Source organism: Hibiscus syriacus, unplaced genomic scaffold (genome assembly GCF_006381635.1).
Source record: "Hibiscus syriacus cultivar Baekdansim isolate YM2019G1 unplaced genomic scaffold, ASM638163v2 tig00117017_pilon, whole genome shotgun sequence".
In the NCBI taxonomy this organism is placed as follows: domain Eukaryota; kingdom Viridiplantae; phylum Streptophyta; class Magnoliopsida; order Malvales; family Malvaceae; genus Hibiscus; species Hibiscus syriacus.
Window position 1 is genome coordinate 3,099,330 of NW_024063526.1, and position 26,781 is coordinate 3,126,110.

Here is a 26,781-nt window from a genome sequence, read left to right on the forward strand (position 1 = left end):
ATACAGAGCTTCTACTGAGTTCAACTAGCAAAATTCTTGATTGTCATAGAAATCCATGTTGATTATTTACTTCTGCTGGCAGGCTATAATTAAGAAGCGCCCATCATGGAATATATATGTGCAGAATTTCTGGTTGTATATCTTTGGAATGGCCTTCAATGCTGTAGCAATACTAGTCCAAGATTTTGATGTTGTCATTAACAAGTAATTGAAGCCTTTAAATTTGGTTGCTGTCACCTATCTTAGAAATATTATTAACTCAACATGTTGTGCATTTTTGTGATTCATTACTTGTAGATACATAAATCATATATGCCTTACAAAATGAAAAATCATCTTCTTATTCGTTTAAAATAGAGTTCATGTTCACCTTAGAAATAATTTTGTGTATAAAGACAGTAAAATGATCTTAACGTATTTAGTCTTGCGTTGATTTTTCTTTTAATAATCCAATTGTTGAATTTGTTTCAGGAAGATTAGCATGATATGGAAGTTGATACTGCAACCTCAGCTGCTCAGCCTCCTGCTAAGCATTCTTTGCCAGAGCTAGAAATCTACTGCTACTTGCTTGTCCTGATATTTCTGATTGATCAATAAAAATACAATGAGGTACATTAGCAAATGACTTCATTAGGACGTTTCTTGTTTCTTTGTACATAATGTTATCTCGTTTAAGACAAAAGCATGCTCCTCTACAAGCATTGCTCGGCTAAAGAATCTGAATAGGAGGACCCTCGATGTCCTAGCTGCGAGGTTGTACTTTTATTATTCTCTTTGGCCTTGCTGAAATTAGGAGGTAAGCTATACCTTATTCAAATTTGACTTATATCGTATGTTGTCTTCAATATATATTCTGATGCGTGTTTTCTTTTATGGAAATCCGAGTATGTATGTTTCTAGAATACATGATCAAAAGTACTGTGTGAATTTGAGCTGCATTTTTATGGTTATTAAATGGTTTCCTGGAGGTTTGGCATGGTTACCTTTATAGTTGTAGTTTTAGAAACATACAGTTAGCTTTTGCTCATATGAGAAAGGCATGGAGAAGGCATTGAGGCCCAACTTTGAATTGAAAAATGTGAATAAAAAGAGTTTTTCATACTTAAATTTTCTTTTCATTCTACATGTAGAAAACCGAGTCTGATATTGGAAGAATGTCTTTCCTGGAAAGAAAACAGAGAGAATCATGTGTTTATATCTTCATGTTATTATTCAAATATTGGTTTGCTGTTATTTAAATATGATTTTAGCACAAAAAAGAAAGGGTTATTCAAATATGATTTTAAATATGTTATTATTCAAATATTCGAAGCGTTGCAGATCGATTGTCTCTAAGAAAGGACAATGACATCGTCCTAGTGCCATATAATCCCGGGTTTGTTTTTTCATTTGATTATTAATATATTTTAGTAACTTAATTTGGATATTATGTTTGTAGTTTCCTTGTCAGTCAGTTGGTACCGAGTGTGGATATTATGTTTGTAAGTTCATGAAAGAGATAGTCGAGAACGGACTTGAAGTGTTGGTCAATAAGAATGTCAGCAAACTTTTCTGATACACATCTGTCATATCATACATATCATATGGACTTGAAGTAGGATGCTATTCTAAACAAATTAATGCAAGTACTTGTTAGCAAGACTGAAAACTGTGAATTTGTGCCGTGATAATGTATATAATTTATATGAGAAGTTTTACTAATTATATGTGTAAAATTTATTTTTACATATGCTTCAAAGAATGCATATGTAAAATTGGTCATTTTAGTACTCTTTGATAGTTATATACTTCACTTTAAATAAGTATAAATTATATACTTATTTTATATTTTTTACTTAGGTTGGCGATGGGAAGGAAGAATACACGAATGATGACATTGATGATATTCGCAAAGAATGGGCATCTTATGTGGCAAACTTTATTATGCCGTGATATTTTGAATCGACATATGATTACAGTATTTTTGATAACTTAATGTTAATATATTGTATACAAATGGATTGCTTATATATAATATGATATATATATTTAGTATTATGAGGCATTAAATGTGATTTAGTTTGATTATTTGTCAATCTACAATATATAAATATATATATATAATTTACAACATACAATCACGACACACGAATGTGTGTCATCTTTTTTAAGGACGTGTGCTTCAATGACACGCAATGTAAGTCATAAATACGTGTCATAAATTTATGACACACAAATGTGTGTCATCTTCATTTATGACGGGGGCTTCAATGACGCGCAATGCGCGTCATAAATGAGCACCATAAATGAGCGTCATAAATGTATGTCGTAAATGCGCGTCATCTGACATTTATGTCGGTGGCTTCAACGATGCGGATTTGTGTCATCTGCAACCATAGATGACGCGCAATGCGCGCCATTAAAGGGTTTTTTTTCTTGTAGTGTACTAAAAATTTTGAGTTATTCGAGTTGTATTTTACAATTCGATTTGAACTTGAAATTTTTTCATGTCGAGCCGAGTCGAGTTTTGCTTACCCCTACGTGGAAGGCAAAATTTCTCTCTTTCGGTGGCAGGATAACACTGGTAAAATCAGTTCTAGTCAATCATTCGATCTATTATATCTCAATATTTTAAATACCAAAAGTTATTCAGGACAAGTTGAATAGGATGATTGCCAGGTTCATTTGGAGTGCCTCAGCTATGTATTAGATGTGAGACTTTAAGCAAACCTATTCTTGCGGGGGTTTAGGAATTATCGATATCAATATTAAAAATAATGCCATGTTAAACAAATAACTATGGAGGTATGAATGTGAAAAATCCAGCTTATGGACAAAAGTAATTGAATCTAAATACGTGCATGATCCATCAGCACTTCTGCCTACACCCTGTGTTCATTGTGCAACCAAGTAGATTTGGAAAGGAATATCCCGACCCATTCTCAATGTAAATGATCTTTTCTTCAACCAATTACGTTGTGCATTAGGTGATGGTAAAAATATTAATATTTGGATTGACGATTGCTCCTCTGAAATTATCATTCTCAAGAGTTTTCGCCTTGGTAGTTTACAAAGTAGGTAAGGTGGTTGACATTGGCTCTAAATTTGCAAGTATTTGGCAATGAAATGTGGTTCTTCGCAGGCATCCTTTTGATTGAGAACTCCGTATTTGGGAATCCTTTAAATTTCTCCATGGTACAAACTCCAGATAACTGTTTAAAAATCGTTTGCGTTCGGTGGTGTGGATCATCCTCATTTTGGTACAAATCGAAGGACTATTGCCTATTAGTGAGTCTAGTCGATGTTGAATTCAAAGATATATGGAAATCGGTGTGGTCCAAGGTGGCTCTTCCTAAGGTAGACACATTCGTGTCGAAAAAGCTGTACATGGCTGAATTCCTACAAGAATTGAACTAGGAAAACGTGGTTCCATTGGTATAATCTCAACTTTATGTGCATTGTGTACGAAAGAAAATGAAACATTCTACAACTTGAGGTGCCATTGTCAACTGTCTTTATTGGAAACGTTGGTTTAACATCTGGAACATCGCTTTTTTTAGCTTGAAAACATCTGATTGTTGGATTAAAATCCATAATTATGGGTACATATTTAAATGCACTTCAATAAATATTTGTAACTCAAAATATGTAACATCTTAATTCGATCCGACCCGATGATCGATGGACTAGAACCTTACACGGGACCACCAAAGTGGCTAACCCAAAATATTTGTTTAAAATGACAATCAAAAAGATTAAATCCAACTCATAAAAATAAACATGATTTTGAAACATTCTCATTTAGTGTTTACAAAATAGGAGCTCCATCGTAAAATCAAAATACATAACTTCAATAAATACAGTTTGCAACTCAAATAACACTAAGGTCCTTGCGAAGTACATGCCACCACTAAGTATCCGAGATATACTCTGATAAAATAATCCAGGCTGGAAGTTTGCTAGTAGCAATGAGATCACAAGCTCAGTGCCACACAAATAACTTTAACATACTATATGCATTCATTATATGGGCATGCAAACGAGTATAAGCTTGAACATGCAATCAATCCAATACAAGACAAATGTAGGCATCATGGTGTAGTTGGAGGGTCACATAGCATCTTAGGACTCACACCCCTCTATCCTACTTAAGGTACCCTAGATAAGACCCGGGTCACACAACATCGGAGTCTTCACCTAGAAATGTCCTCATTGCCCAATACCTAGGTCGCCTCTGGGGTCACATAGCATCGATACTGGCCTTAGGGTATCGATACTAACTTGAGTATCGATACCAAAAATAGGTTCAATATTTTGGAAAATAACCCTTAGTATCGATACTTTTACTGGGATTATCGATACTCCCATGAGTACTGAGACCAAAAGTGACTACTAGAATCTAAATGACTATATCAATATCGATTTTAACCCCAGAGTATTGATACTCATGGGGCAGTATCGATACCTCATGTACGAGTATCAATACCCTAAGCTCAAATCACTTTTGTTTTTATCTACACAAAGAACAATATTACTATTATTCTTCCAATACTGATACTCAAGCCCAGAAAACTTCTATTTTCACGAAAATAAAACCTCCAATCTAACCATTTCCCCTAAGATTATTAAATGCTATGTACGACTTATAGGAGTTGTAGGGGATCCTAATGTGTCATTTAGCATGCTTCATATATCTTAAAAAGTATCTAAAACCATGACCATACGAATTTTGCATAACGTACTCAATGAACTCATACAAGCAAGAAAACGTAAGAAATGACCTACACATGTGTTGAGTCAATAGAACCAATGAAATATCCAAGAGGTGGTGTAACACATTTCTCGTATACATCTACGTACACAAGTCACATATGTCATATGACTTTCAAAATATTTCTGTAATACCCTAAAAAGCGGGCCAGTGACTAAAATGTAAGAATTTAAAATTTAATGGTTTAATTGAAATAAGTTGAAAAGTTCAAGGACTAATTTAAAAAATTTGTGTTTATGAATTATTAGCAAAGATGGAAGAATGGAAGGGAAAAGAGGTCTTTTAGCAGGAACTGAATTTAAAATTCATTTTTAAGAGATATTTAGCATGTGAGGAAAAGAGAAAGGGAGAAAAATCTGGAAGCTTGGTTTTCTTCACTTCTTACACTGTGAACTCCATTGTTAAGGTAAGTTGATTTCAAGCTGGTTGTTTCTTCAAATTTTGGATTGGTTTTGAAGCCGTGAGTGATATATAATCTTAAGGAAAGCTTAAGGTTGAATAAAAAATAAGTCATTAGTGAATTATTAATGGATTAGTAAAATGGGTTGGATGAGATTGAGTAGTATTTGGATTTCTAATGACATAATTGGCTTGTCAAGGGTTTAATTAATAAGTTAGAAGTATTAGAAAGAAGTAAGAACATGTTTGAATATTTGGTGTGATTTTTAGTTCTAAGTGTTCTATGGAGAAATTTAGATGTTATAAGAGGATTAATGGACATAAGTTGTATGGTATAAGTGCTAAAGAGTATAAGGGCTTATTTGGAGTTAAAATTATGAGATTTAGGTGAAATTTTGGAAAAATTCAAAGTGAAAAATATGAATTATAGGTTAGGGTATCGGTACTGGAAGAACATTGCCAATATTATAAGGGTAATTTGTTGGAAAAGGGATGAATTTGATGATCAGTATCGATACTGATTTGAAGAGTATCGATAATGATGTGGAGGTATCGATACCAAGAGGAAGGTATCGATAAGGTAATCAAAATTGGAATTCCAGAATGCTAAATGGTATCGATACTGAAGTGGGTATCGGTATCATAGAATAGAAGTATTGACACTGTAGGGGGTACCGATACTATTCAGTCTGAAATTGAAATTAAGAGTTGTTGTTCCGTTCATGTAATTGCTAAATGATGAACCATTAATGAAAATTTGTTATTGATCTTGGGCATATTGATATGTAGATTTGGATCGAAATAGTATCGAAAGAATTGATATAGTACGAGATTGAATGAAAGGAAAAGGATTCCATTTAGGACTTACGTGAGGCAAATGTGAGTGCAACTCATTAATTTTATATTATAGATGAGGACGGCTTGCGATAAGCCCTCGAAGATTTTGATCGAAAACAATTTATTTATTTTATGCAATTATTTTTATTTTGCTTTAGATAAAGTGTATTTTTGATAGTATTGTCTTGATTCTATATGTATATGATCATGTTTTATTTGAAAATAATCTATGTGCTAAGAGAAAGTGATATACGTGAAAATGACCTATATGTGAATGTACTTTATGAGAATAAGACACACTTTGAATAATGAAACAAGAAATAATTATGTTCTTAAAGCCCAAGGTATATGTATGAGAATTAGAGGTATAGTTAGCATGCCAAGAGTCGAGGGTTTTATGTGGTCCTTTAGGACAAACATATGTGGTCCTTTGGGGCAAACCTATGTGGTTATTTAGGACAAATATGTGGTACTTCGGTGCAAATTATGTGAGCAGTGGTGACTATATTATTGCACAACCTCAATGTACTCAATTACGTAGATTTATCAGTAGTATTCATTGGGCTATTAAAAACAAAGTGATATAAACCGAACAATGTGTAAAAGTATACATTCTTGTTATGACATGTAAATTGAATTCCTTATGAAATGTTTTCTTTGAGATGAATAAGAAAATATTTTACAATGTTTTATTATACTCGTACTTGCCTCACTAAGTCAACGACTTAGCATGTGATTGTTTTACACGTAGGTTCAAATAAATCTGAGGACTAAAGCTAGGAGAGGACAACATACTACCGAAGAGGATCAGATCAGAACAATCTGAATGTAGGTTTCTTGTTATTTTGTAAATTGTTGGTATGTATTACAAAGTTTTAAAATTGAAATGCTCTGATCCATTTTGTAAACATACACCTTTATATTTATGTAAATTATCGTGTTTTATTTTTATTATGAATTTTTAATAGAATTTTTTTTTATAAAGGTTTCATCACTCAAATACAATTAAAAGTTTAAATTTTATATGAACTTTTAAAGAGTAAAGTTTTGAAAAGTTAATGTGACACCTTAGATTCGTATCCGAGTCGGGTACGGGTGTTACATATATTGGTATCAGAATTATGGTTTAACTGATTTTAAGTTCGAAATGAAGCAGTTTTTGTTTTAAAAAGTGTACATGCCAACTAAAAGTTAAACATCTATAATCTGATAAGGTAATTAGTATGCTGTCCTTACTGATAGAATAATGATCTTATCTAAATAGATGTAGGACTACGAGGGCTTCTGAAGTGAATCGAGAGATAGAAATGAGGGTAGCAGTAATTCACCTTCCCCAAGTCGGCAAGGTGAAGAACAGGCACCTCAGGGAGTGCTTATACAAGATCAAGGGACCTTTTTCCAGATGTTGGATACAATTATGATGCATTTCCAACTGTCTGCTGCCTCAGCTCCTAAGATGAATGTGGCTAAGGATCTAAGAAGTTTAGGAGCACCTGAATTTAAGGGAAAAGCTGAGGAAGGTCCTGTTTCTACGGACCTTTGGTTAAACGATGGGAAGATAATGCTAAATGGTCTCCATTGTTCTGAGATAGAGAAGCTGGATGGAGTAATTTCATTGCTACGAGGACAAGCACGAATATGGGAACCAATGTGACAATGAGACCTCTAAATATCAAGTGATGTGGTCATTCTTTTTGGAAGAATTCAAGAACAAGTATATAGGCGATCAGTTCATCCGTCAAATGAAATAAGAATGTATGAGTTTGAAATAAGGGAATCACACACTACATATGAGTATGAGTGCTAATTTAATAAGTTAAGCAAATTTGCAGTGGAGTTGGTTCCTACGGAAAAAGATTCTTCTGATTGGTTCGTAGAGGGTTTACACCCTAGATTGAAAGAGCTATTATTTTCACTCAACCTTTCCACATTTCAAGAGGTAGTGAATCGAGCTAAAGCCTTAGAGCGAGATCAAAATGAAAGATATGGGGAGCAGAGGACCCAGTGACATAAGAGAGCGGGTACCTCGACGAGTGCATCATAATCGAAGAAAAATTGAGGTTCGAGTTTTCGACCTCAGACTAGATCAAAGTCAAGTACATTCTCAGGTAGAGGATCTAATCTTGTGAGAGCTAAGCAGATTCAATCAGTTGAATCAGGAGTGGAAAAGTTAACTCAATGTTAGCATTGTGGCAAACAACATAGTGGCATATGTCGAAGAGTCTCCGGAGAATGATTTAAATGTAGGCAGACAAGACATTTTATCCGGGATTACCCATTGAGGACCGTAGAGCCTACACAAATAGAGATATATGCTACTGTACCTCAGAGAGGTAGAGGACGAGGCCGAGGAAGAAATCAGTTTGAGTCAACCACTCAACCTGAAATACGTTCCACTGCTCGAGTGTACAACCTTAAGACTACTGAGGATTGTGATGATTCAGAGATCATTGGAGGTACCTTCCAATTGTTTGATAAATCTATTTTGGTTTTGATTGACCCAGGATCAACTTATTCTTATGTTAGTAGTAAACTGGTGGAAGATTTGATAATTCAATTAGAATCTATTAGTAGTGAGGTGATTATGACTAACCCATTAGGGCATAATGCTTAGGTGAAACAGATTTGTCGAGGGTGTCCTATATGGATTCAGGGAATTGAATTCCTTGCCAATCTAATGAAATTGCCCTTTGACGAGTTTGAGATTATCTTGGGAATGGATTGGCTGTATCATTATCATGCCAATGTTGATTGCCGATTAAAGCGAGTTGTTTTAAGAAGTCCTGATGGATCAGGAATAAAAGTGGTCACTGAGAGACTCAATCCTTTAGCTAAAGTGATATCATTAATTTTGGTTAAGAAGTTAATTTTACGAGGATGTCAAGTTTTCATAGCCAATGTAATTGGTACTCGAGTCAAGGAGAGAGGACTCAAGGACATTCCGACGGTCAGAGAATTTCCAGACGTATTTCCAGCTGAGTTACCAGAATTACCTCCAAATAGAGAAGTAGAGTTTCAAATTGAGGTTATGCGGGGAATAACCCCAATTTCGATACCTCCTTATAGAATGGCAACAAAGAAACTGAGTGAATTAAAGATCCAATTGCAAGAGATATTGAATAAAGGATTTATCAGACCCACTGTATCACTTTGGGGTGCACCAGTATTATTTGTAAAGAAGAAAGTTGATTTCGATGCGTCTATGCATTGATTATTGACATCTCAATAAGGTGACCATAAAGAAAAGTATCCTCTTTCGAGAATTGACAATTTGTTTAATCAACTCAAGGGAGCTTTGGTGTTTTCCAAGATTGATTTGCGTTCTAACTACCACCAATTGAAGATTCAAGAAATGGACGTTCCAAAGACGTCTTCTAGGACTCAATATGGTCATTATGAATTCCTATTTATGCCATTTGGTTTAACCAATGCACTAGCTGCATTTATGGACCTCATGAATAGAGTGTTTTAACCTTATCTCGATCAGTTTGTGGTCGTTTTCATTGATTATATTTTGGTTTATTCAAAGACAAATGAGGAGCATGAATCCCATTTGCGGGTGATTCTTTAAACACTGTGAGATTAAAAGCTTCATGCTAAGTTGTCTAAGTTCTATTTTTGGTTATCTGAAGTTGCATTTCTTGGACATGTGGTTTCTACAGAGGGTATTCAGGTGGATCCTCAGAAGATTCAAGCTATATTTGATTGGGAAGTCCCAAGAAATGTTTCGGAAGTACGGAGTTTTTTGGGCTTGGTTGGATATTCAAAGGTTCGTTAAGGACTTTTCGATGATTTCCTCCCCATTGAAAAAGCTATTAAAGAAAGATGTTCCATTCAATTGGATGGATAAATGCCAAGAAAGTTTTAAATCTTTATAGAAGGTACTAACGGAAGGTCCAGTGTTAGTGCAACCAGAATCGAGCAAGGATTATGCAATTTTTAGTGATGCTTCCCATAATGGTCTGGGATGTTTCTTGATGCAAGATGGAAAAGTAATAGCATATACTTCGAGACAACTTAAGACACATGAGAAGAACTATCCAACATACGATCTTGAATTAGCAGTGGTGGTGTTTGCAATGAAGATATGGCGCCACTATTTATATGGTGAGCATTGTTACATTTATACAGATCATAAAAGTTTGAAATATTTGCTGACTAAAAAAGAGCTAAATCTGAGACAAAGGATATGGATTGAGCTACTTAAAGACTACGATGCAATTATAGACTATTACCCTAGGAAGGCTAACGTGGTAGGTGATGCTCTTAGTTTAAAAACTTTTGTAGCTCTATACGTGTTAGATGCCCGACTTGCATTAAAAGACAATGGTGCTCTAATGGCTGAATTGAAGCTAAAACCTTTACTCTTGGATTGGATAAAAGAATTTCAAAGGAAAGATGATAAGTGTTTAATAAAAATAGAACAATTGTAAAAAGGTGAAATTAAAGACTTCGAGGTAAAGTCAGATGGATGTTTATATTATAGAGATAAAATTTGTATTCCAAATGATGAAGAGCTAAAGAAAGATATACTGTTAGAAGCTCATTGTAGTCCATTGACTATGTATCTAGGAGGGAACAAGATGTATCAAGATCTGAAAGGGCGATTTTGGTGGCCAGGCATGAAAAGAGCAATATCAGAGTTTGTTGCAAAGTGTCTTACCTGCCAACAAGTGAAAGCGGAACATCAAGTACCTTTAGGACTTTTACAACCGATTTCCATTCCTTAGTGGAAATGGGAAAGAATTACGATGGATTTTGTAACGGGATTACCATTGACACCAAATAAAAAGGATTCAATTTGGGTAATTGTGGATAGATTAACTAAGATCACGCACTTCATTCATGTTCGAATGGATTATTTAATGGATAAGTATGCAGATCTATACATCAAGGAGATAGTTCGATTGCATGGAGTAGTTTCCATAGTATCAGACAGAGATCCAAGGTGCACAAAACCAATGTGCATAATAACCACATATGAACCAAATAACCTCTTGTCTAATACACCATTAAAGAATCACAACTCAAATGTCCTTCCAAAATAAAAACCTTCAAGGAAATAAAACAACCAATTCGACACACCATCTCACAACACCATATTTCATTGCAGAACCACTAATAACCAACCATAACCTTAACTAGCTTGGAGACAATTTCACTCATTCTCGACTTTGCAAACCTAAACCAAAAACAATAACACACCACCATTATCGCTAGACCAAAACCAACATAATACAACACTTACAAACCTTAAACATAACTTTTTAGCATTAAAAAACCATAAAATATTAATACGAACTCAGACCTACCTTTCATCACTTACGTTACAAAACTCAAACTGATCACCACAAATGAGATACAACCCAGAGTTCAAATTTGTGAACAAAGCCTCTCAAAAACATTACCCAATTTCAGTACGAACAATTTATGATATGAATCCATAAAAAACATCTTACAAACGTAAAATCCCAAAATTCACAACCTAACCCAGACTACCATGCTTTCACTACACCACTATAATAAATCTCCTAAACTCCACAATAATCCTTTCCAATAACCTATGAGTACCTCAGTTCAACCTCACAACCCCAATGCAAAATTATCACACAAACAATTTGTTTCTAAAGCTCAAAACACCACCAATACCGAAACAAAATCATCACCCCAACATTTGAACACAATGCAAAATTCAATTAACCTAGACTCAACAAACCATACACTTTTAACTGAACGCTTAACCAAAAAACAAATCCCATAACTATTCCATTGACCGTAACTTAAAATAATGATTAGCAATGCTAACTTTCTCAATGGCATGCAATTAAACCCTTACAATTCTTTAACAATTTGATAACAATTAACCCACAATACACACCAGATAATTACACTTGTTAAACCTTATCTATCTCGAACATACACGATCACCTTACAATATAATATTAACATGCAAAAAAAACCATATATTACCAACATCATAATCACAAAATCTCCTTAGTCCAACTTGTCATACCCTAATTTGGTCTGAGTAATTTGATTATGGGTTGATCAAAGAAAAATTTGGAGTCGTTAGTATTGGCATGGTGAAAAATGAGTCATTTAAGCTTTTAAATATTCAAGTTGATGGGTTTCAAATCATATTTCATTCGAAGCTCAAATGCTTTGATTTTCTTGATTATAGATGTGATCATCTAAATGTTTGAAATTCTTGGAATAAAGATTGACTACTTTATGGGCCATACATTATGGCATATGGTCTATACCCTAAAAGTTAAAATCTTACACCTAATTACATTTGTGGCCCATATTGTTATATTTTTGTTCCATTACAAAATTTTAACCTCAAACCATTCATAATATTTCATTTACAAACTATCCATTAACCCATAAGTCCATACACAACATGAGCCCACTAAGCCATGAAACCCAACATGGACCCAAACACATAATTTGCATCAGATTAAGGTTTGTGCTAACCCTCGCGTGACTTGTGTTTGAACCGTCGGTGCACCCCATGGCATAATAGAAAAAACATGACAGTCTCACCAGTGATCCATATATGATAAAATTGAAAATAAGAGGAAAATGATATGATTACTTACACTGGGTTCATTAAAAAGAAAGATTATAGCAACGATAATAGTGATCACGAACGATTCAAATTGCAAGCCTCCACGAAAACGTATTGGCCTCCACTTAGTTCACCCAATTTAGAGTAAATATTGTTTATTTTTCTCAAAAACGGTTTTGAGAAAATCGGCTATAAAGGCGGAGAAACGGTTGCTAGAACAAATCTTATCTTCATATACACGAATTACCCAAACCTTTAGGGCTTTTAATTCTGAATTAATTAAAATCTTATTTTAATTATTCCAAAATAAAATCTTCTTGAACTATTCCAAATTAAATATTCATTAATAGAGTTGTAATAAGAATTTTATTCTTTTAATGTCCACTTATTTTATTCAGGTCAATTAAATTATATATATATATATATATATATATATATATATATATATATATCAAATATTCATATATTAACTCTAATTATGTTGTACAATTTAATATTTACTCATTTCACCCTTAGGGTGTGACCCTGTAGGTTCTTGTAACATTAGTAGTAATTATTAGAACCATTCTAACATTACAAACAACGAGTGACATCTAACAATATATCATTGTCACCTAAGTTATAAGAAATCATGATTCGACATATCATCTTCGTGATTGACTGTTTTATGTATTTCATCCTTTTGTCCATTATATCTAGAATAGGCACAAGGATTGGAATAGTCACACTTGTATGTCATATCTATTATTTCTTGATATCTAGAGTAGACTATATTTACCGAATAATTTGTGATATCTCATATCAAATTATTTGAACATGGCCATGCATTTTTAGCCTCACTCAATCAATTGGCTTGTGATATATTTTCTATTATGTAGGAAGGAAAAATCCTTTCTTAATCATTCAGATCCCACCACATATATCAAGATATGTTCAATATCAGTTTTATAGTGCAACCAGTTACGAAGCATGTTTAACTGTATTAAAACATCTAACAATATATGTTGAGATAGCAATGATATCAAGTTTGAGGATCATAAAAATAGTCATCACCATGAGCAATGTTGTGACCATCACATAATAATCCAAGAAACATGCTCATAGTGGGTTAATTCATTATGTTATTCTCTAACAACATATTCATTCATCGATTCAGACATCTCTATGTCAATGAGAATTCATTGTCATCAATTAATAACACGTTAGTCTTAAACATATTATTATTGTCCATACCCATAATAATATTCGACTAAGGATATTTAATAATAATCATATTATTATATGGACTTTATTATCTTTCAGTTTATGTTAGACACAAATATATAATTGAAAATAATAGTGGCAATGCCTTTATTCAATAAAATCGGTAAATAAAAGGTGTCCATACAATCATCATATGATTGGTCTTGGGTATACTCTAGCAATCTCCCACTAGCACTAAGACCAATCAATCGTATATCTAATATCGAATGACTCAATGTGATGATCATACTTCTGCTGTGTCAGAGGCTTCGTCAGGGAATCAACAATATGTTCATCCATGTGTACTTTGCATATCTTCACATCTCCTTGAGATATGATCTCTTGAATGAGATGGAAGTGCCTAAAAATATGTTTGGACCGTTGATGAGATATGGGTTCCTTTGACTGTGCAATGGCTCCATTATTGTCATAATTTAGTTCTATAACATCTAATATGTTGAGAATAATCCTTAGTTCATATATGAACTTCCTGATCCAAACAACCTCTTTTGTTTCTTAACTGAATGTAATGTATTCAACCTCTGTTGTAGAATTAGTTACTTTGTCTTGCTTTGAACTCTTCCAGCTCACATCACCTCCATTAAGACAAAACTCAAAACCTGATTGCGTTCGTGAGTCATCATTGTCAATTTGGAAGCTAACGTCAGTATAACCTTTTACACTAAGCTCTCCTTTACCTCCATAAACAAGAAATGTATCCTTAGTTCCTCTTAAGTACTTAAGGATATTTTTAACTATAACTCAGTGACCTTCACCAGGATTTACCTGATACTGACTCGTCATGCTTGAGGCATACGATACGTCTGGTCGAGTACATATCATTTCATACATAATAGAACTAATAGCCGAAGCATATTGAATCTTATTCATTCGTTCTCTTTATTATGGATTTGAAGGACACATTTCCTTTGAAAGAGAAATAACATGTCTAATAGACAAAAAATCCTTTATTGGATTATTCCATACTGATAATTTTTAGCACTTTGTCTATATTTGTACTTTGACTCAGACGTAGGAGTTGTCTTGGTCTATCATTATAGATCTTAACTCCTAAGATATACGTTGTCTCACCCAAATCTTTCATAGAAAAACAACTACCTAACCAACTATTAACATAATGTAAAGTAGGTATTTCATTTCCTATGATGAGTATGTGGTCTACATATAAGATTATGAAGGAAAAAATGCTCCCACTAGCCTTCTTATAAACACAAGGCTCATCTTCATTTATGATAAAACCAAACTCTTTGATTGCATGATTAAAACAAAGGTTTTAGCTTCGAGAATCTTCCTTTAGTCCACAAATGGACCTCTGTAGCTTACAAACCTTTCCAAAATTTCTTGGAGCAACAAAGCCTTCTAGTTGTGTCATATACACATCCTCTTCGTGTTTTCCATTAAGAAAAGTGGTTTTGATGTCTATTTTTCATATTATATAATCATGAAATGCATCTATTGCAAGAAAAACCCAGATAGATTTAAACAAGCAATAGGAAAGAAGGTTTCATCATAGTCTATACCATGAACTTACCGAAAACCTTTAGCAACCAATAACCCTTTGTATGTTTGTATATTACTATCTATGTCGGTTTTCTTCTTAAAACTCATTTACACCCTACCCTTCTTAAGACATGAAATTCATCTCAATTTTCATGGCTTCAAGCCATTTCTTAGAGTATGAGCTCAACACACTCTCTTGATAAGTTCTAGGCTTACCTTGATTAATAAGAAGAATGTCTCTATGTGTAGTAATGAGAAATTCATATCTCTCAGGTATATGGCGTTCTCTTGTGGATCTCCGCAGTTGTTGTGTTTCTAAATCTGTTGAGTATTCCTCAATTACTTGTGGAACTTGTTTAACCTTTGGTTCATTGATATTTTTTTCTTGAACTTTTTCAGGTTCAATGTTTCTTCCCCTCCCTTTCTTTGAGAGAAATTCTCTTTCGAGAAAAACTATTGTTCGAGCAACAAACACTTATTTCTCGTTAGGGTTGAAGAAATAATATTCTTTTGTTTTTTAGGATATCTAACAAATATACACTTATGAGATTTAGGTTCGAGCTTTGTAGACATATGGTGTTTAACATAAGTTTCACAACCCTAAATCTTCATAAAAGATGTACTAGGTCACTTCCCAATCCATTTCTCATATGGTGTCTTTTGAACTGATTTAGATGGAACATAATTTAGTACGAAAGCAAATATTTTGAGTGCAATTCCCTAGAAAGAATTCAGAAGATCACTATGACTCATCATCGATCGAACCATGTCTAACAGTGTTTGATTCATTCTCTCAGAAACTCCATTCCACTGCGGTGTACCAGGTGGTATAAGCTGTGAAACAATCTTACACTCTTTTAGGAGTTCATCATATTCTATGCTCAAGTATTCTCCATCTGGATATGATTAAAGTTCCTTACTACTCTTGCCTAATTGATTATGTACTTCATTTTTGAATTCTTTAAACTTTTCAAGTACTTCAGTTTTATGGCACATAAGATAAATATACCCTTATCGATTGAAGTCATTAGTGAATGTAATGAAGTATTGGAATCCACCACTGGCTTGAGTATTCAGTGGCCCATATACATCACTATGTATTAGTCCCAATAATCATTTGCTCTTTCAGCTTTACTATTAAAGAGGGTCTTAATCATTTTCCCAACAACCATGATTCACATACATCATATTGTTCGAAATCAAATGAATCTAAGAATCCATCTTTATGGAGCTTTTATATGTGTTTCTCACTTATATGTCCTAAACGACAATGCCAAAGATAAGTTTAATTTGAGTTATTAGTCTTTGATCTTTTCGTTTTATGTTATAAATAATATTTTCTTCATCCAAAATATAAAGAGCATTAACCATATGTACCAAAACATAAAAAACATTATCAAGATAAAAATAACAACAATTATTCTTAATCTCAAAGCCAATCATGTCCAAACAAGAAATATAAATAATGTTTTTAGTCAAGCTAGGTGCAAAATAAAAATCTTATAAATTTAAATCATGTCCAATAGGCAAAGATAAAACATATATCCCTATAGCTAATGCAACAACTCTTGCTCCATTTCCCATCGTAGGTCCATGTCTCCTTTAGCCAGTTTTTTCTTTTTTCCAGTCCCTGTACAGAAGTACAAATATGAGAACTACAACCGATATCTAATACCCAAGAAGTAGATGTTGATAAATTAACATCGATAACAAAAATACCTGAAACAAACATTCCGTTTACTTTTGCCTTTTTGGTCTCTTCTAGGTAAACATGGAAGTTTCTTTTCCAGTGACTGGTCTTATCACAATGGAAGCATTTTCCTTCCTTACTAACTCCTCCTACGGGTTTCAATGAATCCTTTCCTTTGGGATTGGACTTGCCATTACCCTCAGACTTTGCTACTATTTTATTTTTTCCCTTTCCTTTGTCATTGCGGACCATCGAAATGGGCTTAGGTCCAACCTTTTCATGTTACTTTCAACAGTTCATAACATGCCAAGTAACCGTGGAAAAGTCTTGTTAATTTAATTCATATTGAAATTAAGGACAAATTGGTTGAAGCTATCCGGTAACAATTATAATATGACATTAGTGTCCAATTCATCATTGAGTGGAAATCTCAGCTTCTCCAACGTTTGGATATTGCCCATCATCTTGATGTCGTGAGCTTCTACAGGAGATCTCTCACTCATTTTGCATTGAAATAGATCTTTAAAGGTCTCGTACCTCTCTTGATGTGCTTACCCCTCATATAATTCCTTGAGATTTTGAATAATCTCATATGCAACCATGTCCTCATGTTGCTTCTGAAGCTTGGGAGTCATGGTGGAAAGCATTAGACATCCCATAACTAACATATTTCCACATGTTTCTTAAATTTAACTTTGTCAGCTCTAGAAGAATTATCTGTCGGTTCATCAGGAACATGTTCTTCAATGACACATTCTTTTCATTCCAGTTTATGAACAATCCTCAAATTATAGAACCAGTCAAGGAAGTTTATGCCATTTAGCTTATCCTTCTCAATGATCGATCATAATAAAAGTGTGTTGTTTGCAATTAAGTCCACAACAATGAAAATATATGATGTAAGTAAATTTATCGAGTTTAAAAATTTATAAATAAGTATTTATTAATAAATTACTCCTAATATTTTATTTAAAATTAAAAAACCTCATGTTTTTAATTTTGAGAAAAACATCTCGAAAGTTTTTCTAGTGAGTGAGGATCCATTTTTCACCATCTTCCTAAATTAGCTTTGGCTTTTCTTTTAGGAGAATGGTTATTTAGGTAAGTAACACCTTACTAATTACATCAAATGTAACTCCTCCATTTGGTGACAACTCTTGTTCAAATCATCTTATGATTCATCCAAATTATTAACCTCTAGGTTTCTAATTATGTTAGAATAACCTAGTTAAATTATTACCAATATTTCAACCGGTGAATATCACTTTTTTATTCTTCGCGTTTAACTAAGATAGATTCATGTTCCATTGCTTTGGCAAAACCCACATAATGTCAATCAAGCCTTAACGAGGGTAAATATTGGACGATTAAAATTAACTTAGTTTATTTAGAGGGATTTGCGTAATTATCTCGTAATTGTTCGTTTTAATATTAGACCCTTATTGATCTCATCAAGGTTCATTCTTATATTATCATGCTAACATATCATACTTTGCATTGCATACAAGATAAACATAAGCAGTAAATAAGATGCAATGGTTATAGCCCAAAATAACAATAACTAAGGTGGCCCATCCCAAGCCAATGGGAGAACCAAGAGTCCTAAAACCTAAGATTGCTTCTCAAATTCTTATGCTCTTTTGAAACTTCATACGATTAAAATTTCAGAAACTCATTTTACATATGAGGAAGTAAGGTAAGAAGAGAAATACAACTGAATTATTAAGAGGCACAACACGCAAACTGTATTTATAAAAGTACAACCATTGCATATTAAAAGGGCTATAACCATGAATGTCAAACACCTTGCAAATCAAACATATCATATATATGTTATTATGCATTTGTTAAAATTACCAATATGGGCCTACAATCTATGTTGCCTATGGAAGGGTCAAGGAGAGCGGTCAGTCAGAAATTTTGAGAAACATCACTTACTGTTTCTATGGAAAAACCTCACGATTTGATAATATTTATCATCAGAATCATAGTTTTTGGGATTTTTCAATCCCGAAGGTTTTCCGCATCAAAAAAACCATTGCTCCTCTGCCAGTCGCGATCTGCTATCACGTACCCACCGATCACCATGTCAACAATTAACATGTTAATATCATAAACCCTTGAAGCAACAAATACATGATTAACTCTTAACCACTGATTGTAAAGTTCATTAAACATATTAACATATTAATCGTGCCTTTTATCGAATTTAACAATTATATCATATATACTCGCCGAAAAAGATAAAACAATCATGCATCTCATACATATCGCATCAATCAAGAATTTCAACCCGAATCTAGATTATACAAGTGGCTCTGATACCACTACTGGAACTGTTAGATAACCCCATGGCGCAGCGGTAACAAACACGACTGTCTCACCAGCGATCCATGTACGATAAAACCAAAAAAGGAAGGAAAGGGATACTATTACTTACTTTGGGTTCCATGAAAAATAGTAAGATTGTAGCAATGATAATAACGATCATGAACAATTTGAATTGTAAGCCTCCACGAAAACGCCTCGGCCTCTACTTAGTTCACCCGATTGAGAGCAAATATTTTTTACTTTTCTCAAAAACAGTTTTGAGAAAATCGGCTAAAAAGATCAAGAAACGACTGCTAGACCATTGCTTATCTTTATATACACGAATTACCCTAACCTTTATAGTTTTTAATTATGAATTAATTAAAATCTTATTTTAATTATTCCGAAATAAAATCTTCTTTAACTATTTTAAATTAAATATTCATTAAAAGAGTTGTAATAAGAAATACATTCTTTTAATGTCCACTTATTTTATTTAGGACAATTAAATTATATGTATATCAAATATACATATATTAACTATAATTATATTGTACAATTTAATACTTTCTCATTTCAACCTTAGGGTGTGACCTTGTAGGTTCTTTTAACATTAGTAGTAATTATTAGAACCATTCTAACATTACAAATAATGAGTGACATCTAGCAATATATCATTGTCACCTAAGTTACAAGAAATCATGATTCGACATATCATCTTTGTGATTGACTCTTTTGTGTATTACATAATTTTTTCCATTATAACTAGAATAGGCAAAAGTTTTGAAATATTTACACTTGTATGACACATCTATTATTTTTGATAGCTAGAGTAGACTATAATTAACGAATAATTTGTGATATCTCATATGAACTTATTTGAACATGTCCATGCATTTCTAATCTCACTCAATCAAGTGGAATGTGATATATTTTCTATTATGTAGGAAGTATAAATCCTTTCTTAATCATTCACATCCCACTACATATATTAAAATATGTTCAATATCAGTCTTTATAGTGCAAGCAATTATGGAGTATGTTCAACTGTATCAAAACATATAACAATATATGTTGAGATAGTAATGATCTCAAGTTTGAGGATCATACAAATAGTCATTACCATGAGCAATGTTGTGACCATCACATAATAATCCAAGAAACATGCTCATAGTGGGTCAATCCAATATGTTGTTCTCTAACAACATATTCATGCATCGATTCAGATATCTCTATGTCAATGACAATTCCTTGTCATCAATCAATAACACGTTAATCTTAAACATATTATTATAAAATCGGTAAATAAAATGTGTGCATACAATCATCATATAATTGGTCTTTGAGCGTATTCTAACATCCTGTTCCAGCAGAGCACGTGACTTTTCATCTCCCATACGCGGTCCCTCATCTCTCTGATTCCCCAATTGAGAAATCATACACCAGTGATCCCAAATATGGGTTCCAGCAGACATGTTAGCCAAATGAGATGACTTTAGCTTTCCACGTCAGTGCCAGCAAGGTTGGCCCCTTCTCTCGAGCCCTCTAATGTCTCCATGGCAACATCCGGTAATGGTCTCCCGCCAAATTAACAATCCATGCAAGTAAAGAAAAGCCCAAGTTGTAAAATTTTCCAAAAAAATTGTAAAAAAAGGAGAGAATATTTCTTTTTGTTGTCCACACTTCTACCCTCGATTGGGTTATATAACCCCTAAAAATCAGATTGTAAAGGGTGATAAATTTTGTAATTCAAAGAAAATCCTAGAAAACCAAAGGGTAATACAAACGTTTCATTAAGGGTTTTTTTCACCTTTTTGTTTTGAATCCGCAACAACCATTTTTTATCTATTTTTTTCTTTCGAATTAAAAAATAGAGTGAACAGAGGAATCTTTTTTGTTTTCTCGAAACAAAATGCAACAATAAAAGGGTTAGGGCCGTTACTTACCTTATTGGTCGAGCTTCACCAAAGTTAGGTCCATCGGGGTTTAGAGAAGGAGATTGTCGCTGGGCCTTGGGGTTATAGGGAGCTTATGATCGTGAAAGGAGAAGGGTGAGTAAAAAATAAGTAAATAGGCACCCTTTTTAGGTTCGTGTTACTCAATGGCTATTGATTGGCGTTCGAACAGAGTCTTATGGGTTACTGTGAGGTGTGTGGCCATGTGAGAGTAGGAATTTGGGGAAGAAAAATTTGAAAGTTGTGGCTCCTTATGGGTTTAGGATAAAGGATTACTAAAATTGACAAAGATTAGATTTATATTAAGAGTTTTAGGTTAAATCAATATCTAGTCCTCTAACAATTCCTACGTGTTTACATTTTAGTCCTTAGTTTGTCCTTTCCTCTATTTGTTTAGAATTGAGTGCAATATTTTGATTTATTTTTAATTTGGTCTTTATTCTTTTTTTCATTTATTGCAGTTTTGATTTTCTGTTTTCGTTTATTTTACTTTGGCCACTATTCTTTTTTTATTTTGAATTTACTTATTGTATTTTATTTATTTTTATTGCAATTTAATCCCTATATTAATTTTATTACTAACCCTAACTTACAAATTTACTAACCTCTAACTTGCTAACATTTTTTATTCGAATTATTCGACAACATTGTGGTGAGCTACTATGGGCTAAGATCCACATTATTATGGTACAAATAAATATTTAAATTAATCGCTAACTTCTAACTTGCGAAATGGTAACTTCTAATTTTCATTCGATTCGTTAATTTTTGTTATTTACATTTCATTCTTTTAAATTGTTTTTATTTTAAAATTTTCTTTAACTTTTCAATATTTACATTTTAATCCTTAAAATTTTAGTTCTTTCTTAATTTAAGGTTTATATTTTAATTTTGTGCATTTTAGTCCTTTATTTGATGCCTTTTAACTTTAGATCCATATTTTCAATTCTTTCCAGTTTAGTTTTAGAGTCTTAATTTTAGATTGAACCATTTATATTTAGATTTGTTTGAATTCATTCATTAATTAAAATACTTAAATATTAGGTTTAGTCCTTAAATTTAGGTTTTAGAGCCTCCATTTTAGGTTTAATATCACTTTAGTCCTTCAATTTAGGGAGTAATTTTAATTTGCTTTCATATTAACTTGCCAAAAGGACCATTTTGATTATTCGACTCAATAATTGGTTAAAATAAATTAGGATTAATATTAGAGCTTTCATCTTTAGGTTCTTTAAATTTCATAATCGACACTTTAAGTTAGGATTTGCCTTTAATTAACTCACCTAGTATAATTAGAATCATCTATTAATGAATTAATAGTGTATCATATGCGTTATGCTCAGGGGGTGACCAATGGTAATTCCCGAAGTAAGTCAACATCCTTTTCAAAACCCCATATCATGATTTCTTTGTAAATCAACATCTTTTTCCATACTCGACATCCATAATGATTTTTAAATTAAATAAAGCCTCCAACTCAAAATTTATAATTTTAACTCTAGGGTAATCAACTAGGTATCAATTTCCCAGTGCTACGGGTGTGTTAATCCTTCCCCACGCGTAACCGATTCCCAAATTTGATTTTTGGTTTATGTATTCCAAATTTTTTTATATAAAATAAAAATGTTTTATTAAAATTACTCAATTTTAGGTGTTCCAATCGTACCTTAAAAATAATTGGAGGTGACTCATAACATTTTATTTCAAAACCTTTTCAAAAAACCCCATCATTGCAACTAGTCAGCTTTCCCCCCGAAGGGCCAATTGTGATTACGAAAGCTCGACGACCTTTTTAAAAAATAAAATAAAAATAGAGAGTTGAGCCACGAGTCAATTACCCTATATTTGGAATTTGAAAATTTTGAGTTTGAATTTATTTAATTTATGATTCATTGTGTTTTTTAAAAATTGAAAAAATATTTTCTCTCTGGTTAATGTTTTCGGTTGATTGAATATATAGTTAGAACTATTACATATTATAGCTCTATACCCGAGCTTCGTACCTTTTCACCTAAGTAGGGGAAAAGCCACACCACAGGGGAACATTAGTCTTCTTCGTGTAAGTCTGGCAAAGTATCTCTGGAAAGCATTCTAAGTGTCTGTCTAAATATTGTCTTCTGTGAAATACATTTAGTGGTGTGATCCCCTAAACTGAATTTGATTCACAAAGCTTGTGATGGAATAAAATCGAAGTCTTTATTAACCTTAGTAGGTTGTAAGGACAGTTTGGGAATCTTTTTTAAAATTGAAATTCATGTGGATAATTTAGCAAGCTAATCCCACTAGAGCCATGCGGATAACCTAAGAGAAATAGAATGCATTTAGTTAGGACTTTGGTTTTCTTTGCGTGTGTTTTGTAGCCTCATTTATGAGCTGTATTTAATTATTTCTTTTCCAATTCACATTACCTCAATTATTTTTTATACTAACTTGATTCCCTTTCGCCTTATCGTGTGCTTTGTCTTGTTATCATTTTTTTTTGCATAAACAAGGCATTCTATCAAAGTTATTGATCTTTGAAATAATTGGTCATTTAAAATGTTCTTGAAACAACAATGCATTTCGATGGGTTAGATTGTAAGACCTGTAACTCGTATACATCCCCGAATACGAGTAAAAGATGTCACATGACATTTACAAACATTCTACAGTTGAAAACTAGTACAAATTTGAACCTTTAAAATTTTCTAATTTAATAATTTCAATAAAATAGTTTAACCGCATAATAACAAAATCTAATATTTAAACATAAAAATTGACATCAGTTTTAGTCAGCAACTTTGCTGTTTGATGCTATTTCTTGTCATAAAGTAATCTGCCTAAAAACTGCCTAATTTTAAAATCCATTTCGATAACATATAAAATATAATTTAATAAACTATTATTCATGCAAAAATACTATTTTACCTACTATAAGGTATACTAAGTCCATATTATTTATATTATACAAACAAGTGTAAAACTATGATAACCAAACAATATTATAAAACACATAATATTCATGACACTAATGAGTCAAAAGATTAGAGGATGTCATACTAATATTAGATGAGAATTTGATTATGCACAGTGATGCTCAATATAGTCCTCACTCCATAGACTTTTCCTTTCTTTTACCTATGCGTGAAACAATCACACGCTAAGTATAACTTAGTGAGACATTATAAATAAAATAAGGTGGGATAAAATATAAAAATAACATAATATTTCAATACAATATAATTTTTTGAAATAAAACAATTGAATTTGAAAACCGAATAAGCCATTTTCCTCATCAGTAAACCTGTAAAATCAATATCTCATGATTTTATAAAATTATGTCAACCAATGTGAAATCACAGTAATCGATAAATATTCATTTCTATTCGATCACATATTCAAAATTTCACATTCCAAATTTATAGCCCAATGTATATCTAAAGAGAATGCAAGGAACGTGAGTCACTCGAGTGTGCACAATATGTACCCGTAAGTGCCCATATATCAATAACAATAATCCATACTTGAAAGTGCCCTTATCAATTTGTACTATAAGTGCTACACGTGATGTACTATATCAATAACACTAAACAATGATCACTCCACCTCATGACATGCCAATTGTACCTACGACTCTCCATGCAACATACAATGAGCTTTACTATAAAATCATATAATTTATATAACCATCATACCCATATCAATAACATTTCAAAATATCATTTATAAAGAATCAATATGTTGGTCATTTCATACCCTAAATAAAACATAAATCAATTCAGTAAACATTATGATAATATTCCATAATTTGATTCAAAACCATTGTTTAAAAATTATCCGAGGTTGACTTATCACAAATCTTCCTCAATCAGTAATAATTAAATAAATAAAATGCATTCACCTTTAGCTCACTATTGGACCTGTACAATGAATATTCTTTTTAATCACGTACTTGATCCTTTGACTTTGATTCGATTCGATCACAAGATTTATTGCAGCCCATACAACATCATGTACACAACATAATATTCAAAGTATATGTTAGAATATACTGACATAAATCAAAATATAATAATAAAATCCATAAAATATAATTCGATACTTATTCAATATGAAATCACTTCATTGTTGAATAACAACTTCAACATTTCCAATATAACAATTCAATTCCTTATATTTTCATATTCATCATGAAGCCACTCAATTTCATAAACCTCACAACTTAGTCACCATTTATGAATTCTTTTAGAATTCATACCAACTTTTCCAATTAATTTGAAATGGTCCTTTACCTTTTATTCAATTCAAATCCAATATTAAAATTTCCAGCATAGTACACTAATTTTCCAATATTTTTACATTAATCTCTCAATTTTTCAATTCTTGTAAAAGGTCCATAAAACTTAACCAAATTGAAATTGATCCAAAGCACAATTCCAAGCTTCTAAGATCATTTCTATAACCATTATAACCCTTAGGAATTTTTTGTAAATTTTTTCTATAATTATTTCCTCATGGCCGAAAGTTTAGGGATTAATTTCACATAATCTTAACTTTGATTCCAACATGAATTCATCACCTAAAACTCATTTCCAATCAATTCTAATCATTCTCAATCTATTCAAAACTAAAACAATCAAATTCAAAATTTTCCATAATTTCTCTATAGTGGTTGAATCACTAAACAAGTCCTTATAATAGTTTCCAATCAATTTCTTGCTTGATTCTAACTCTACAACGCTTCTAGCACTTATTTCAACCTTATTTCATTGAATTCTAATCTCCCCTTCATCCACCATAATCCCCACTTTGAAAATTCAAGCATGATAACATGAAATAATTATACCAACTTGTAGAGAATTTAGTGTAGATAATTTTTCTATTTCACACTTTAGTCCAAATTCTAATTAAAATGGCTTAAAAATGGAAAAATCACTTATACTAGCTACAAAAACTCACGGCTAGGAGGAAGAAGAAGAATACAAATTCATGATTTTTCTATGAAAATATCCTTGGACACTTGTTTAAATTCTAATAAAAATGAATCTAAAATTCATTTTGGTCCCAAAAGACTTTTCTAACCTTAATGAATTTTGATAATTACCTACATGCCATTATTTTATCTCCATTTTAATAACATTGAATAAATATAAAAATATCATTTACTAATTTCAATAATTGTTCTTTCAATTTTCCAAAATTCAATTTAGTCACTAAAATTCACTATTCCATTTTAACATGAAAATTCCACTTAATCCCACCATTCCATGTTACATTTATGTGTCTAAAATATCAAAATAATATTTCTAACCTCAAACAACCTTCCTTCAAATTTTTGTAAACTTCCGATTCGATCCGATTATCTGAAATTCTATAGAACTTTAATGCTTTATAACTTTTAATACAAACCCCGAATCAAAATTTTAATTCGATTAAAACATCAATTTCATAATAAACTATTCATTTACATAATAAAATTTCTACTTGGGAAAATTATCACTTTGGTCCCAAAATTTTTCCCAAGTTT

The 26,781-nt window shown here is 32.4% G+C and overlaps 1 long non-coding RNA gene across 1 annotated transcript; it reads left to right on the forward strand.

Moving 5' to 3' along the window:
* The first annotated feature begins 5,546 nt into the window (after positions 1 to 5,546).
* On the forward strand, positions 5,547 to 18,161 carry LOC120195745. The gene is made up of 3 exons (XR_005523109.1): positions 5,547 to 5,559; positions 10,444 to 10,448; positions 18,031 to 18,161. It is a non-coding gene; the product is annotated as an uncharacterized LOC120195745 (long non-coding RNA).
* The last annotated feature ends 8,620 nt before the right edge of the window (positions 18,162 to 26,781 follow it).